Source organism: Marmota monax, unplaced genomic scaffold (assembly GCF_021218885.2).
Source record: "Marmota monax isolate L192 unplaced genomic scaffold, Marmota_monax_Labrador192_F-V1.1 WCK01_AAM20220418_F8-fsc00006, whole genome shotgun sequence".
NCBI classification, from domain to species: domain Eukaryota; kingdom Metazoa; phylum Chordata; class Mammalia; order Rodentia; family Sciuridae; genus Marmota; species Marmota monax.
Genome location: NW_026693712.1, coordinates 26895939 through 26914214, shown reverse-complemented (window position 1 = coordinate 26914214; position 18276 = coordinate 26895939).

Sequence of the window (18276 nt, the reverse complement as noted above, 5' to 3'; positions counted from 1 at the left end):
TCTCAATAATAACCCTAAATGTTAATGGCTTAAACTCACCAATCAAGAGACACAGGCTAGTAGAATGGATCACAAAACAAGACCCAACGATATGCTGCCTACAGGAGATGCATTTGATAGGAAAAGACATACATAGGCTGAACGTGAAAGGTTGGGAAAAATCATATCACTCATATGGACTTCGGAAACAAGCAGGAGTGTCCATACTCATATCAAATAAAATAGATTTCAAGCCAAAGTTAATCAAAAGGGATAAAGAGGGACACTACATACTGCTTAAGGGAACCATACACCAACAAGACATAACAATCATAAATATATATGCCCCAAACAATGGTGCAGCTATGTTCATCAAACAAACTCTTTTCAAGTTCAAGAGTCTAATAGACCACCATACAATAATCATGGGAGACTTCAACACACCTCTCTCGCCACTGGACAGATCTTCCAAACAAAAGTTGAATAAGGAAACTATAGAACTCAATAACACAATTAATAACCTAGACTTAATTGACATATATAGAATATACCACCCAACATCAAGCAGTTACACTTTTTTCTCAGCAGCACATGGATCCTTCTCAAAAATAGATCATATATTATGTCACAGGGCAACTCTTAGACAATATAAAGGAGTAGAGATAATACCATGCATCCTATCTGATCATAATGGAATGGAACTGAAAATCAACGATAAAAGAAGGAAGGAAAAAGAATACATCAATTGGAGAATGAACAATAGGTTACTGAATGATCAATGGGTTATAGAAGACATCAAGGAGGACATTAAAAAATTCTTAGAGATTAATGAAAACACAGACACAACATATCGGAATCTATGGGACACATTGAAAGCAGTTCTAAGAGGAAAATTCATTGCTTGGAGTTCATTCCTTAAAAAAAGAAAAAACCAACAAATAAATGATCTCATACTTCATCTCAAAATCCTAGAAAAAGAAGAGCAAAACAACAGCAAAAGAAGTAGAAGGCAAGAAATAATTAAAATCAGAGCTGAAATTAATGAAATCGAAACAAAAGAAACAATTGAAAAAATTGACAAAACTAAAAGTTGGTTCTTTGAAAAAATAAACAAAATCGACAGACCCTTAGCCATGCTAGCGAAGAGAAGAAGAGAGAGAACTCAAATTACTAGTATACGGGATGAAAAAGGCAATATCACAGCAGACACTTCAGATATACAGAAGATAATCAAAAATTATTTTGAATCCTTATACTCCAATAAATTAGAAGATAGGTAAGGCATCGATAAATTTCTTAAGTCATATGATCTGCACAGATTGAGTCAGGAGGATATAGACAACCTAAACAGACCAATATCAATTGAGGAAATAGAAGAAACCATCAAAAGACTACCAACTAAGAAAAGCCCAGGACCGGATGGGTATACAGCAGAGTTTTACAAAACATTTAAAGAAGAACTAATACCAATACTTTTCAAGCTACTTCAGGAAATAGAAAAAGAGGGAGAACTTCCAAATTCATTCTATGAGGCCAACATCACCCTGATACCTAAACCAGACAAAGACACTTCAAAGAAAGAAAACTACAGACAAATATCTCTAATGAACCTAGATGTAAAAATTCTCAATAAAATTCTGGCGAATCGGATACAAAAACATATCAAAAAATTGTGCACCATGATCAAGTAGGATTCATCCCTGGGATGCAAGGCTGGTTCAATATACGGAAATCAATAAATGTTATTTACCACATCAATAGACTTAAAAAATAAGAACCATATGATCATCTCGATAGATGCGGAAAAAGCATTCGACAAAGTACAGCATCCCTTTATGTTCAAAACTCTAGAAAAACTAGGGATAACAGGAACATACCTCAATATTGTAAAAGCAATCTATGCTAAGCCTCAGGCTAGCATCATTCTGAATGGAGAAAAATTGAAGACATTCCCTCTAAAATCTGGAACAAGACAGGGATGCCCTCTCTCACCACTTCTGTTCAACATAGTTCTCGAAACACTGGCCAGAGCAATTAGACAGACGAAAGAAATTAAAGGCATCAAAATAGGAAAAGAAGAACTTAAATTATCACTATTTGCAGATGACATGATTCTATACCTAGCAGACCCAAAAGGCTCTACAAAGAAACTACTAGAGCTAATAAATGAATTCAGCAAAGTGGCAGGATATAAAATCAACACCCATAAATCAAAGGCATTCCTGTATATCAGCGACAAATCCTCTGAAATGGAAATGAGGACAACTACTCCATTCACAATATCTTCAAAAAAAATAAAATACTTGGGAATCAACCTAACAAAAGAGGTGAAAGACTTATACAATGAAAACTACAGAACCCTAAAGAGAGGAAATAGAAGAAGATCTTAGAAGATGGAAAAATATACCCTGTTCATGGATAGGCAGAACTAACATCATCAAAATGGCGATATTACCAAAAGTTCTCTATAGGTTTAATGCAATGCCAATCAAAATCCCAACGGCATTTCTTGTAGAAACAGAGAAAACAATCATGAAATTCATATGGAAAAATAAAAGACCCAGAATAGCAAAAACAATGATAAGCAGGAAGTGTGAATCAGGCGGTATAGCGATACCAGACTTCAAACTATACTACAGAGCAATAGTAACAAAAACAGCATGGTACTGGTACCAAAACAGGCGGGTGGACCAATGGTACAGAATAGAGGACACAGAAACCAATCCACAAAACTACAACTATCTTATATTTGATAAAGGGGCTAAAAGCATGCAATGGAGGAAGGATAGCATCTTCAACAAATGGTGCTGGGAAAACTGGAAATCCATATGCAACAAAATGAAACTGAATCCCTTTCTCTCGCCATGCACAAAAGTTAATTCAAAATGGATCAAGGAGCTTGATATCAAATCAGAGGCGCGCCGTCTGATAGAAGAAAAAGTTGGCTACGATCTACATACTGTGGGGTCGGGCTCCAAATTCCTCAATAGGACACCCATAGCACAAAAGTTAATAACTAGAATCAACAAATGGGACTTACTCAAACTAAAAAGTTTTTTCTCAGCAAAAGAAACAATAAGAGAGGTAAATAGGGAGCCTACACCCTGGGAACAAATCTTTACTCCTCACACTTCAGATAGAGCCCTAATATCCAGAGTATACAAAGAACTCAAAAAATTAGACAATAAGAGAACAAACAACCCAATCAACAAATGGGCCAAGGACCTGAACAGACACTTCTCAGAGGAGGACATACAATCAATCAACAAGTACATGAAAAAATTCTCACCATCTCTAGCTGTCAGAGAAATGCAAATCAAAACCACCCTAAGATACCATCTCACTCCAGTTAGATTGGCAGCCATTATGAAGTCAAACAACAACAAGTGCTGGCGAGGATGTGGGGAAAAGGGTACACTTGTACATTGCTTGTGGGACTGCAAATTGGTGCAGCCAATTTGGAAAGCAGTATGGAGATTTCTTGGAAAGCTGGGAATGGAGCCACCATTTGACCCAGCTATTCCCCTTCTTGGTCTATTCCCTAAAGACCTAAAAAGAGCATGCTACAGGGACACTGCTACATTGATGTTCATAGCAGCACAATTCACAATAGCAAGACTGTGGAACCAACCTAGATGCCCTTCAATAGATGAATGGATAAAAAAAATGTGGCATTTATACACAATGGAGTATTACTCTGCATTAAAAAATGACAAAATCATAGAATTTACAGGGAAATGGATGGCATTAGAGCAGATTATGCTAAGTGAAGCTAGCCAATCCCTAAAAAACAAATGCCAAATGTCTTCTTTGATATAAGGAGAGTAACTAAGAACAGAGTAGGGTCGAAGACCATGAGAAGAAGATTAACATTAAACAGGGATTAGAGGTGGGAGGGAAAGAGAGAGAGAAGGGAAATTGCATGGAAATGGAAGGAGACCCTCAGAGTTATACAAAAGTACATACAAGAGGAAGTGAGGGGAAAGGGAAAAATAATACAAGGGGGACAAATGCATGTCAGTAGAGGGGGCAGAGAGAGAAGAGGGGAGGGGAGGGGAGGGGAGGGGGGATAGTAGAGGATAGGAAAGGCAGCAGAACACAACAGACACTAGTATGGCAATATGTAAATCAATGGATGTGTAACTGATGTGATTCTGCAATCTGTATATGGGGTAAAAATGGGAGCTCATAACCCACTTGAATCAAAGTGTGAAATATGATATATCAAGAACTATGTAATGTTTTGAACAGCCAACAATAAAAAATTTAAAAAAAAGAAGAGAATTGAAAACAACAAAAAATAATTTTTAAAGACCCTATAGAAAACACAAAAATTTAGCAGTTGGGTATTCAGAAGTGACTGGAATGTATGATGTCAAGTAAGCATTCAAGAAGAATGGAAATAAGGAAAGAGGATAATGCAACAATGATTCATTTTAAGTAAAAATAAAAATACACAAATCAAGTTTAGTTGTGAAAATAAAATAGGCAGAAGTATCTTATGGAATTATTATAAGTATCTTCATAAAGAAAAAAATTGAAAACCCAGAGAAAAAGAAATATTAAAAATAATATTCAAATTAGCAAAATTGAAGAATAGATGATTATAGTAAAAAATACATATTAATAAAATTAAAAGTTTCTCTCTTATATCTAACAACAAAAACAAAACAAAACAAAACAAAAAAACTGGGAAAGATAATGATATGCCAAGGAATCCTTTATTAAGCTCTCTAATAGAACTAAGATGTTGCCTAACACATCTTATTGGAATCAAACACCTCTAGAAAGAGCAGTTGGATGGAACACTACATGCCTAATACTGAGGTGATAGTAGGTGATCTCTTAAAAGCACTGCCTTCCTGGCTGAACACATATTTAAACAATTCAAATCTTAAAATTATATTTTACCCTGGTGTTTTTTTATTTGTTGTTTTTAGATATACATGGCAGTAGGGTATATTTTCACCCCAACTTTTCATAGATGAAAAAACCAGCCATGAAAATTTCTCAAAGAAATTATTTTCCAAAGACTTCTTTCAGACTTTGTAAAGATAGTAAACATCTGAAGAGAACAGTGAACTGGGAAACCACTCTCAGAAAATAAAGAAGAGCTCAAAAGAAAACAGTATACCCTCATGGTGGGGGAATTTGAGCTTTCTATAGCAACATTGCAGAAATGCAAGGGAATTTCTGGTTGTATGTTCCTCTTATTCATCCCTTTCTCAATAGCCGTGCTTCAATGCTTATAACAATTATCTATGCTGTGTGTGTGTATGTGTGTGTGGGTGTGTGTATTTGGTTTATTATTTGTCTTCTTGGTTCATTTATCAAGGCAGAGGAACCATATCCACATGGACATAACATATGAGATCCTAGATTTCAATCTGATGCTTGAGGATATCAGATAATATTTTATGGATGTCTCCGTGAAGAGTGTGAGACATTCAGAGTAATTGTGCTGGGAATTCAGGAGGGAGGGGCTCTGGTCAATGCATTGCATTCATGACTTTGATTCTATACTGCACTCTATATGCACACTCTTTTTTCTAATTTTTAATGATTCTTTTTGGTTATATATAACATTGGGATTCATTTTGACATAATTATAAAAACATAGAGTATAATTTTCTCAAATTCAGCTTTATGCACAATCTTGACATATGACTTTGCTTTCACTACAAGGTTATAACAAGGCTGTTCTCTGTTCCCTTCACTTTGCTCTGAATTTGAGTATGTGACATACATTGGCTTTACTTAGATAAACTTTGTTTTGATATGCTTGAATTTTTATTCTCAATGAAAAAAACTTTTATGAACTTTCTCTCTACCTCATTTAGAGGCTGAACATGAAAAGTTGTTTTATTTTCTAAGCTATAATATTCTTTTACTTTCCCTCCAATGTCTCCCCGCTTCATTCATTTTTCTGAGTTTATATCCTTTTTGCATTAAATTCTCTCCAATTAGCAAGAGCACCTGACTCTTTATCATTATTCATGGGAATCTGTTAACTCACAATTCCAAAGTTTATTAGGGATGGTAGGATGGTGCACACCTCTAATATAGTTGACTGAGGTGGCTAAGGCAGAAGAATCACAACTTGGGGTCAGTCTCAGCAACCTAGTGAGATCCTGTCTCAAAATTTAAAAAGAAAAAAAGAAAGAAAAGAAAAGAAATAGGGATATAACTAAATGGCAAAGCTCTGGGCTTTGCCTAGGGCTCAACTCCAATAACAAAAAATAAAATATTTCAAAAGTTCATTAGGAAAAAAAAAAGTTCATTAGGTATGGTTCTATTTTTTTCTTTAAAGTTGCTGAGGTAACATTTTTATCAATATTTCACATCTTCATGACACAGATTATCATTTTTTCAGCTATTTTAGTAACATATATATAATTTGTCCAGCCTAAAGCTAATTCCACATATTTTAGATTTTTGTTACAGTTGCAGTTTAGTACAAATAAAATAGTTTCACATAATAACACTACTTCAAATAAAACTAAAGGTAAGTTAATGTGTCTTAAGTTAACATGCAAAAATTGACCATATAATTTTATAAATAAAAAATATGAAGATGAGCTGGGCAAAGTGGTGCATGCCTGTAAGCCTAGTGGCTAAGTAGGCTGTGGCAGGATGTTCACAAGTTCAAAGCCAGCCTAAGCAACTGCATGGTGTGAAGCAACTCAGTGAGACCCTGTCTCTAAATAAAATACAAAATAGGGCTGGAGATGTGCTCAGTGCTCAAGTGCCACTGAGTTCAATCCCCAGCACTAATATATATATATATATATATATATATATATATATATATATATATATATATATATATATATATACACATATATATATATAATATATAATATAATAATATATATATATATATATATATATATATATATATATATATATATATATATATATATATATGTTTTCTCTTCAAATGTTTACTATCTTTACAAAGTCTTGAAGAAATCTTTGGAAAATAATTTCTTTGAGAAATTCATGGCTGATTTTCATCTATGAAAAGTTGGAGTGAAAATATACCCTACTGCCATGTATATCTAAAAACAACAAATAAAAAACACTGGGTAAAATATTATTTTAAAATTTATATATATATAATCTCATAGGAAGGAAAATCTGTTTGATCTTTGTAAGTTTAATACACCTATGAAAAAATTCATTCTCTAAAGGAAAAAATCAAATTATAATGAGGCTCCATCATAAACAAGATTGTCATGTCAAAATTTAATACATTAAATTTTGAAGAAGAATTTATGACATTCTTCACATATTACAAATACAATAGAGAAATTATTTTGCAATCTTTAAAGAACAATATTGCAGCACCAAATATATAAAATTTCATGTAGTAATTTCACTTCTACTTATTTCACTGAGAGCAATTTTTATACCAAATGCTCAGAAAAATGAATGGAATAATTTCATGTCAAAATTGTTTGTAAAAGGAAAAGAATTAAAATCTATCACCAAATATGAAAACAGTAAATTAGTTATTCTGTAATCTCAATATGCTGAATTAAAATGATTAAAATTATGTCTCAATTAAAATGATATGTTTCAGAAACATTGAACAAAAAGTACTAGCTTTGAAATTATATGTACAATAAGCTATACATTTTTAAAATGTATAACTATATTGTGCATTTTTCCTATTTATGAGTCCATGTTTGGTAATTTCAGATAATTTTTATTTTATATAATATATTATTTTGAAATAATTTCCTGTCCTGTTCTTGTTCCATTGAATCAAACTTATTCATAGACTCTACCATGTAAGAAGAGAATCTATTCCAGTTTATATTAGGAATCTCAGGTGACTTGTTTTGTTAATGAAAAACTAATACACATATAATTAGTTTTTCAAACTGAAATTTTAAAAGCTAGTTTCTCTTTCTCCATGTCTTTTTCCCTTCTGTCACAGGACAGGTTTTGTCTCATACAAGAGCTGCTTTTTTCTGCCCAGACTCAGTTAACATATCCGAGTAGTACTATGGCTCACCTATGATTAATTTGCAATGTGACAAATAAACTTTTGAGTTATAAGCCACTTACATTACCCATTTGTTATCACTGCATAACTTAGCCTAAGCTGATAGGTATGATTCATGAGAATGATGAAGAGGAAATTCAAAATAATGGTGACCTCATTACAGGGGAAATGAGAAGCGACGACAGGAAAGTTCACAGGGTGCTTTTGCCTCTGTGCTATTTTAATAATTTGAACAAAGCTGTAAGCACATATTACACAATGTCAATATTTTGCAAAACCATAAAATGTTTATCTGAGTCTTTTCATTATGTTATGCTCTATGTTCCTGTTCTAATTATTCTGTAAGAAAACAGTTCTCAAAATAAAATAAAACAAAACAAGAAAAGAGAGGCCCATGAAACCCTGCATATCAGCATATTTCTAAATACATTTTGCCATAAATTCATTACTTGAGTGATACATAAGAAATGCCAATTAAGAAAATACCTCCTTTGATCTGCTTTTGTGAAAGTTATTAAATTTTTATTAAAAAAAAACAATTAGAATATTGAATTACAGTAACTTTTTCATTGCCCAAAGTAGCACAAAAGCAAACCTCAGAGTTGAAACACACTGTCTTCCCAACTCGGAATGAACTACAGTTATTTCACATTGACTACTGAAAAATATAACTCTGTAAAAAGACAGATAAATTAGGTGAATTAAAGCAGGTACAATTTACAGAGCCATTATCAGATATCAATGTTTAAAAATGAGATTAAAAGTTGTCTTGGTGATTATTATTATTGACATTTTTGTCACTTTAATATTTAGCTGATGTCCACAGCAAAGAAACATCTAGTCTGCATTGTATTACACCCATCCTCCAAGAAAGAACAACTAACATTTCTATTTTGGGCAGTATGTAAAAGAAAATGAATGGTTTGTTTAGTGTCGTAGTCTCTCATGTAAGTCTCCTAAATGTCTCCTAATTCAGAAAAGAGTTGAAGGTAAGCAATCAGATAAAACAATATTCTATTCTAGAAATAGATATTTCTATTAGTCTACATGATTAACTAGATGTGGATTAGAAATACTTTCAGTAGTTAAAAAGGTTGATCTATATTAGTATTATGAGAATATAATTGAAGTGAATGCTTTTTGAATCCATACCCATTTGCACTCCACATTAATAATGCCTTCAATTGACTGAAACCTATACAAAAAAAGTGCAATTAAGTGTTATTAGTTGAATTCAACCAAACTGTTTTTTTTTTAAAGATTGTCGACCAAGATATTGGATTTCACTGAATATACCCTAACATTCTGATTTTAATGTTCAAGTCTTAAATTACCTGGTCATTTGAAATGCAGAATCTTGATAGCTGGCAAATTACATATTTTGTTAAATTCCAAGTAAATAAGTAGATATATGTATAAAAATCAAGGTGACATTGGCCAGAAATAACAAAAATCTAGCCTAGATTAATTTAAAAAATATGAGTATGTAAAATATCCAAAAAATCAAATTGTATTCAGTCTTGCTTCTGAATGAACAATGGTTGCAATAGTTTCAGACAATTTGGCTAGACATTCAGAGACAGAAAAGGGACCAACTTTTTCAGAGTTTCTTAAAGAGAATAGGCATTTCCCTTTGAACTCTCCAGCAGTCTTTTCCTTATATATGAATGCTCAGAAATTAGTAATGTTCTAAACAAGAATTCACTGAAAGAGAAATAAAATTACCAAAATTCTCTGATTTATAAATTTTCATGTGGCCTAGGATCACTGTCCCTGAAAGATGTTTACTTAGACAAATTGTGATTCTGTTTGCAACAAAGAGGGAATTGGTCGATAGATATTGGACCAGTAACCTACATATTTCTATATAAACAGACATGTAGAAACTTTCAAACTCCAATGAAGCAATAATAGTACCTAACACACATAAAAATGTATACATGCACATATACATGTAAACACATACACATTCACACAAAACTGCTTTAAATTAAATTGAACTAACATAAAATAATATAATATTATGAATCTATGTAATAACTGTATAATAACTCATAATTTACAACTGTATCAATCAGTGTTCTCCAGAAAAACAACAACCAGAACACACACTCAAACACACACACAACACACACAGGCATATGTACATGCACAGGCTCAAAGAGATTTATGTCAAAGAACTGGCTTACATGATTGATGGGTAAGTCAGCTGGTCAGTCCAACAAGCTAGAGAATCTCAGGCAGGAGGTGATGCTACAGTTTTGGGGCATAATTTCTTTTTCCTTCTGAAAGTCTCACTTTTGTTCTTATATTCTGTCAACTAATCGGATGAGGCCCCACCCATGTTATCCAGAATAAGTTTTACTTAACCTTCAGTGACTGTAAATGTTAATAACACCTAAGAAAACCTCCAGAGCAATATCTAAACTTTGACACATACAACTATCACAGATATATTTAAAGAATGGTGGTATTTTGCTTTTTAATTGATGACAGAATGATTAGGTGATATATAAGGAGCTTCCATTGCATTCATAAAAGCATTTTGGTAAGATATGGCTAATTTCTACTGAGAATTATACTGACTAACTGACTATATTTTAAAGTTATTTTATTTATAAAATGTTTTATAAAAACAGATAATACACTAGATTACCCGTTTACAATCCAGAACTTTTAATGCCAAAATTTTATTATAATTGATTTTGAATCTTCATTGTTAAATACATGAACTATTACATGTACATTGTGGATCTGTCTGCAACAAAGAGGGAATTGGTCGAACTATTACCCTATGAAGCTGTAATATTTAGACTGTTATATTTCATTCATTTGCATGATACACTATCATGCATATTATGCATGTAATCACATTTACATAGCTCTACATGTAGAATTGTAGACTGTGTTTTAATTTAACATGTTATCATATATATGCATTATCTTGCAACAGTTTGAAATCACAATTAATTTCCCCAAATGTATTCATGTTGATACATCCATTCGTATTATTTGTTTCAATATCTAAAAATTATCGACATGTGTGACTATAATACCATAGGAGACTTTATTTCTTTAATTCCCTTTTTATGAAAGTCCCAATTTTTGAGACTAGAAAAAAAATTTAGTGATCTTTTTGTACGTGTTGAGGTTCTTTAGTTCTTGTTAGTATAAAAATGTTTTCCTTAGCATAGCAGAAGAAACACAAAATGAATCATTTTGCTGTCTAAAGTGGTCTGGTTTTATATATTTATTAATCATTCAGCTTTCCTACTTGCTCATATTTATTTCCAACTTTTTAACCTATTGTTCCTGTTTTCATACAATATAGGGAGGTTCTCATACACTTTATACACAAATAGTTGTTTGGTTACTTCATCGTGTTCTAACTTTCTAACTTTTACTTTTCACATTTACATAATAAATTCACCTGGACTTTGTTATGGGAAATTGTGTAAAACATGAATCACTTATTCATAGATGTAGCAAAGATACCTATAATATTTATTGCCTATTCTATCCATTCCTCACAAAGTCAGGGCTTTACTGTCATGTATCAAGTTGCTATGTGATTTGGATATCCTTCTGAGCTCTCAATTACATTCAGGTTTTGAATACCTCTACAAACATCATTTGATTGCAGTTACTAAATCTTTACACTACATATCAATATCTGGCATGCCAAGTGAGCCCTTTTCTCCTCTCCAAAGTTTTTTCTTCAAAACATTTGGCCTATATTTGGTCTTTTATTCATCCATATGAATGACTGGATCAGATTGTCTAATTCTGGATATAATTTTAACTGGGAATTTGATTTAAATTGCAAAGAATTTATAGATTAATTTGAGAAAGGACTGACACCAGTAATACATGTAGTCATCCCATATATGAGTGCAGTATACCACTATTTCTGTTAATATGCATGTGTCCTAAAATAAATTTTATAATTTTAGTCATAGTTAAGTCACATGTTTGTTTTTTACAAATACTTTTGTGTCATCCTTATAAAAAACAGGACAGATAGTGTGTCACTAAAATGCCCCTTTGTGCTCCCAGGAGCTTAGCCAAGCTAGGGGGACACTAAGAGCTGGCTCAGACCAGCATGTCCAGGTAAATATTATTATGAAAGACACTGACTTTCATATAAATGAAAAAGACACATCTGGCAGACTAGTGTTTTCTGTAGAAACTGCTCTCTCGCATGCACACCAGGACAACTGCTTCTTGGGATGCTGATCGTACAAAGTATGAAGCAAACTGCTGCAGTCATTTCTTCTGTGGCCTAACAAACACCTCGTACTAAATAACTGGTGCCCATAAGAGTACCATGAAAAACAAAGAGTTTGTCCATTCATCCATGGACAAAGCACAAAAAGAGATGGAGGGAATTTCTGGCAAAACACCAAATGAAATGGAGGCACACCTGTTCAGCCTATCACCATCAGATTTTTGTATATGACCAACTCATTGCTACTGGATCTTCCCTATAGACAGTTTTCATTAAGCCTCTTTCCTGTCTCACATAATGTCTCCAGGTGTGTTTTTTCTTTCTTTCGTTTTTTTTTTAATTATTTTTCTTTTTTGGTGTTTTTGGCAACCTTTTCCTCTGCCCTAGAACAAATAGTCTGTGGACCAAACAACCTTAAAAAAAGTATGATTCAGGTCCTCCAATACTACACTTTTCACAGATATGCATTTGCTGTAAAGTTAAGATCAATCAAGTACTGGCTAACTCAGTTTCTGGTGAAGGCTTTCTTCCTGACTTGCAGTTATCTCTTTTCTGGGTCCTTTCTTCAGTATATGTATGCAGAGAAGAGATACGGTTTCCTACTTCTAAATTAGTAATCCCATAAGGGTCATACTCTCATGTCCAAATTTAACTCTGTTTACCTTCAAAGACCATCTTCAAATAGTATCATACTGGGGGTTAGGGTTTTTAACATATGATTATTCAGTTCATACCATCCCACCCTTGTGCCCACCTCCAAAAAAACAAACAAACAAACAAACAAAAAAAAAAAACTCATGCATGGAAAATACATTAATTGCTTTAAACTACTCCTTACATCTTAATTCATTAAATCAACAATTCTAAATTCTAAACTCCAAAATCTAAACAAATATCATCTAAATCAACATAAGACAGATATCAGGTACTGGTTATCCTGAAGCAAAATTCCTCTCCAGTTGTGAATATGCAAAACTAGACAAGTTACATGTTTCCAAAACACAATGGAAGCACAGGCATAGCATATATTTTTTTCACTCTTAAAAGAAGAAACAGGAAAGAAAGACAAAATGACAGCCCCATGCAAATCCCATACCTAGTCATGTGAGTAACATCAGATTTTAAAGCTCAGAAGTACTCCTCTTTGACTTCATGATCTGCCATTTGGACCCCTGGATCAGTAGTCTTACCCACTTATCAGTAGTCTGCTGGGGTGTAGACCCTGTCCGTATGACTCTGGCAGACAAACCCCCAAGTCTTAGGGTGGAGGCCTGAGACATTTTTACAGTGAGGCAATGATGTCTTAGTCCACTTGAAATATTGCAAGAAATTACCATAAATTAGGAGTCTGGCAGATACCAGGGCTTCATTATCACAGTTGCAGAGGCCCATTACCTATTTTTTAGTGAAAACTCATTTCCTGCCTTCTCCCAGTGTCCTCAAATGTTGTAGGAAGCTAGCTGGCTCTCTGAGATTTCTTTCAAAAAGGCAGAGTCCTCAGTGACTTAATAACGTTCTGAAAACCTCAGTTTCAGATACTACATGGTCTTCAATTAGGATTTCAAACTATGAATTTGGGGGGAACACAGAAACTCAGACCCTAAGATGCCTGATGATCTCAAATCAACTTTGGAGTTTGTTTCTTTTTTTCTTGAAGAAAAGTACATTTTAGTAGCCACAAAGCTCCATCATCCTAATCTGATAAATCCAAAAACCTTTTTAAATTACATTCTTCAGCTCAAACAGGCAATGTTTCTGCTATATAAGTCATAGTGTTTTCACTGTGTAATAGTCCAACCACACTCTGCTGCTCTCTTTAGAAATGCTTTCTCTCTCTCTCTCTCTCTCTCTCTCTCTCTGTCTCTCTCTCTCTTTTGCAATATAGATAGGCCCAGAATTTTCTAAATACTGAAAAGTATTTCTCTTTCCTCTTTGCCTAAAAATTCCTTCATCAATTCATCTCTCTTTCTTATATTTTATTATAAGCTATCAGAAAGTTTTCAGCCCCTCATTCAATGCTTTGCTTAGTGATATCCTCATTTATAGATGACATGGTCAGACTTTTCAAAATTTTTCTGAAGTAGCATTTGTATTATTTATAATTGATAGTATTTTTACCAATTATGTGTGATCCTACTTTTCTAGAGTGTTACAGTAAAATGAAAATGGAGGAGAGTAATTATTTCTATGTCTATAAGTAGTCTTCAAGAAAAACAGTATTGGACATTAATATGATATACATATAGTTTTTTTTACTTGATATTTTACCATGTCTATAATTTCAATATTCCTGTGAAATTGTGTTTTGAACATGTTTGCAAATTTTTATTGCAATATTTTAAAAACTTCACTCATTTTGAGTATTTTAGGAGATAATCATGTTTTCACAGTTATTATTTCTATTGCATATATACTTTTTTTCTTTATAGGTTTTGCTTCTACTTTATTTTCTTGTTATTTATTGCATTTTTTTTTGTGTCAACCATCACGTTATTATCTGTCCCTTATATAATCTATTCTTTTATTTTAAGACTAGCCTATGTTCATAATATGCCTACCCACAGCATGGCAGTTCTAAAATTGATTATACTTCTATTCTACTACTAAAATTAATCTTTAAAACATTTAAATTACTTCATACTGCTCTACCCCTGTAAGTTAATTTTTTTTTGTTTTGTTTTAGAAATGTAACATTTCTCTGTGCCTGTGTATCTGTACGTATATATGTTTTGAGGATTCTGTGACTTGGAAACACAACAGTGTGTAAGTATATAGATAGAAATAAAAGCTACAGAGAAGAAAATCGAACTGTGTAAACTGCTATAATATTATTGTAAAAAACTTAAAAATAATTTTAAGGATTTTTCCCTTCACTAAGTCCACTTATTTTATCAAAAACTTGAGTTTTATTTATTTATCATCATGATACTCTCCTGCTGTACTTGCCTCCAGCATTTTAGATATGTTTCTTTTTGTCCTGCATACAGAAGGAAAGAAGGCTTCATCCCCAACCCTTTGTACTAATTATTTTGTTGGACTAATTCAGAGAGTAAACAGATGAAGAAACTAGTATCCAGAACAAAACAGTCTTCAGTGGAACTTAAAGATGCCAAACTATAGTAACACTCCATGTATGTTTGTTATGTCAAAATATATTCTACTGTCATGTATAACTAAAAAGAACAAATAAAAATTTTTAAAAAGATGCTGCCAGGTAGAGTAGTGTATGCCTGCAATCCCAGAAGCTTGGGAGGCTGAGACAGGTGGATGGTGAGTTCAAAGCCAATCTCAGAAATGGTGAGGTATTAAGCAATCAGTGAGACTTTGTCTAAATAAAATACAAAATAGGGCTGGGAATGCGGCTCAGTGGCCAAGTGCCCCTAAATTCAATCCCTAGTACGCACCCCCTAATTTTTTAATATAAAAATGCCAAACTATTTCCTATGATCATTCTCAACTTGATTTCAAATTGCTATTATTTCCAATATTTTAAAATATACTAAAGCCTGTATCCCATCTCCAAGGATTCTGATTTTATCTATGTCAGTAAAGCCAGGAAATGAAATCCAGGTGATTATAATATGCTGACAAGGTTGAGAGTCATTTATATAATATAAAGGGAAATGAAAGAATCATGCTTTGCTTGACTAGTTGTCTTTATAAAATGATATTGAGTGTCTCCATAGTAGATAATACAAAAAAAGTCTTTGTCTAAAGATGTCTTTATTTTACCTTTACTAAATAAATGATAGAATTCAATGTTAATATGTTTTCTCTGAGTGTAAATAAATGATGTATCATTCTTGTCTGGACTCTGGTGTTGCAAAGAAGAAGACTGCAGTCAATAAAATTATTGTTCATTTCTACACATTCTTAAATTCCTTTACCTTGTTTCTCTGGTTACCTTTAGGGATGATTTTTTTTCATTTTCATTTTAAAATTCCATTATAATTTTTAGATCATATTTCATCATTCTTTATGCTATTATGCAATTTTCTTATGTGATATTAAAACTAATATCTTTATGTCTAGACATCTCTGAAGTTATCTTTACATATTCAAAATTCTTATACATATATATATAAAAGGAAAGTATTACTATTTTTTAATCAACTGTAGTCAATAAACAGTGCTGTTATCAATAGCATGTGCATGTTTGTGCAGATTTACTAGGGCCAAATTTAATCCAAATTCAATCCTAAAACTTTATCTGGTTAAGAGAAAGTGTATTGGTTTTGTAGTTGCTTTTAAACAACAACAACAACAAAATCATATAGGTTTGAATGATAAGCTACTAGTGTAGTCCAGTTATGAAAACAGCAGATGGTTATTTTTCCTTATGTCAGAAGTTGTGGGAAAAAAATTGATGGATTATTTTCAAAGTAGAAGAGATGACCATAACTTGCTTTGTCTACAGTTTTTTGATAAGGTGTGATTCTAAAATTCCAAACAAAACTCCAAAACTCCTTTTTGAAGAAAAGACAAAGTATTTATTCTGGCCAGGTCCAAGGGAGCACAAAGCAGACAGTTCTGCAGCCCAAGAGGCTAAATGCAGGTAGAGGGGCCATTTAAACAGAAAAACCTCAAAGGAGCAGATCAGGAGAGGCAAGTAGAGGCACAAGTACATTCTCAGAAATTTGCACCTCCTATACCTAGTCAAGAAGTAGACTAGAACAAGCTCCATAGTTTAAAGACATTGTGGCCAGGTGCAAGTGAGTGGGGGTGTCAGCTTCTATGCAAATGGGCTTTTAACAGAAAGGGGACAACTCCCCAAGCAGAGTGAGTTGTTGGAGCAGAATGGGATCAGCCTGACTTGACTTCCAGATCAGCCCATAACATTTTCATGTCGATCCCCAATTACTCACAAAATAATTGTAGTTGTCAGTCCTATTCTTCAATGGAAAGTCAATAATCTTTATTTATATTGTACTTACAAGTTTGGAATAACTAGTCCAAAAACAGTGGATTTTACTTTTCTCAAATTATTTAAAACATAAAATGCCTACATTGCACTCAACCTATCATGGTTTGCATAATCTAGTGAATGGATCAGTGATATTCCATCATTCTGAATCCATAATGAGATTAGTTTGTAACATTACAAACTTTTGTAGCAATTCTCTGATGTTAGCTTAGAGGAATTCTAAATTGGTCTTTTCATATGATTCAAACTCATGCAAAATTCCTTGAGTATCTATGCAAGAAATTTTCTGTATTACTTTCCAAGCTTCTGTCCTAAAATTGAAGACTTAAATCATGAGGGATTCATTAGCTTGGGTTGAAAATAAAGATTAAAGGGGCCAAGTATAATGTGAATATTTTTCAGAACCCTGAACCATTCAGTGAACTTATAAAGTTAACTTTTGCTCTCTCTTCCTAGCCAAGACTATTTTGAAACCAATTTTTGTGGTTTGATTTGGGATCAGTGTCTAACACTAATGCCAGTTGGTAAGAAGGAAGAAATGAACTAAACACCTAGAGAAGTTTCCAAACCCACAGAGCTGAGCAAAGGGTAGAGATTTTATTTTGAGTTTCAGGTTTCCTAGGGTTTCAAATGAAAGGAAACCAAAGGCAAAATGCAGTGGACATGACATTTGTGAACAAAGGCCAACATAAAGTTTGCTTTAACTGATTTGGTGTGGCTGGAATTACCTTCATCCTTGTTGCAGGAGAGCTTGATTTTCTTCTGTATTATCTGCTCTCCACAGGAATGAAAGGAAACCATGTTTCATTTAGCAACTCAGAAGTCCTAGCTTTTAAAACAATGATTCATTTGGCTCCTATGTTTATTCATTAAAACTACTTTAAACATTGTTGTTAGCTTTCTAGACTCATAATCTTCTTCCTCTCTTGTCTTTTACTATAAATTTAAAATTCATAAATATCCAGAAATTTCATAAAATCTTATCTACTCATTTTCTAAAACATTAAAACACTTTAAATTACAGAAGGAAAGTTTTATAGAAAGAAATGTAAATATAGTTTTTACTTAATGAAAATATAGAACAAATAAAAACATATGAAGCTTTGGCATATAAATTTCACACATATATTA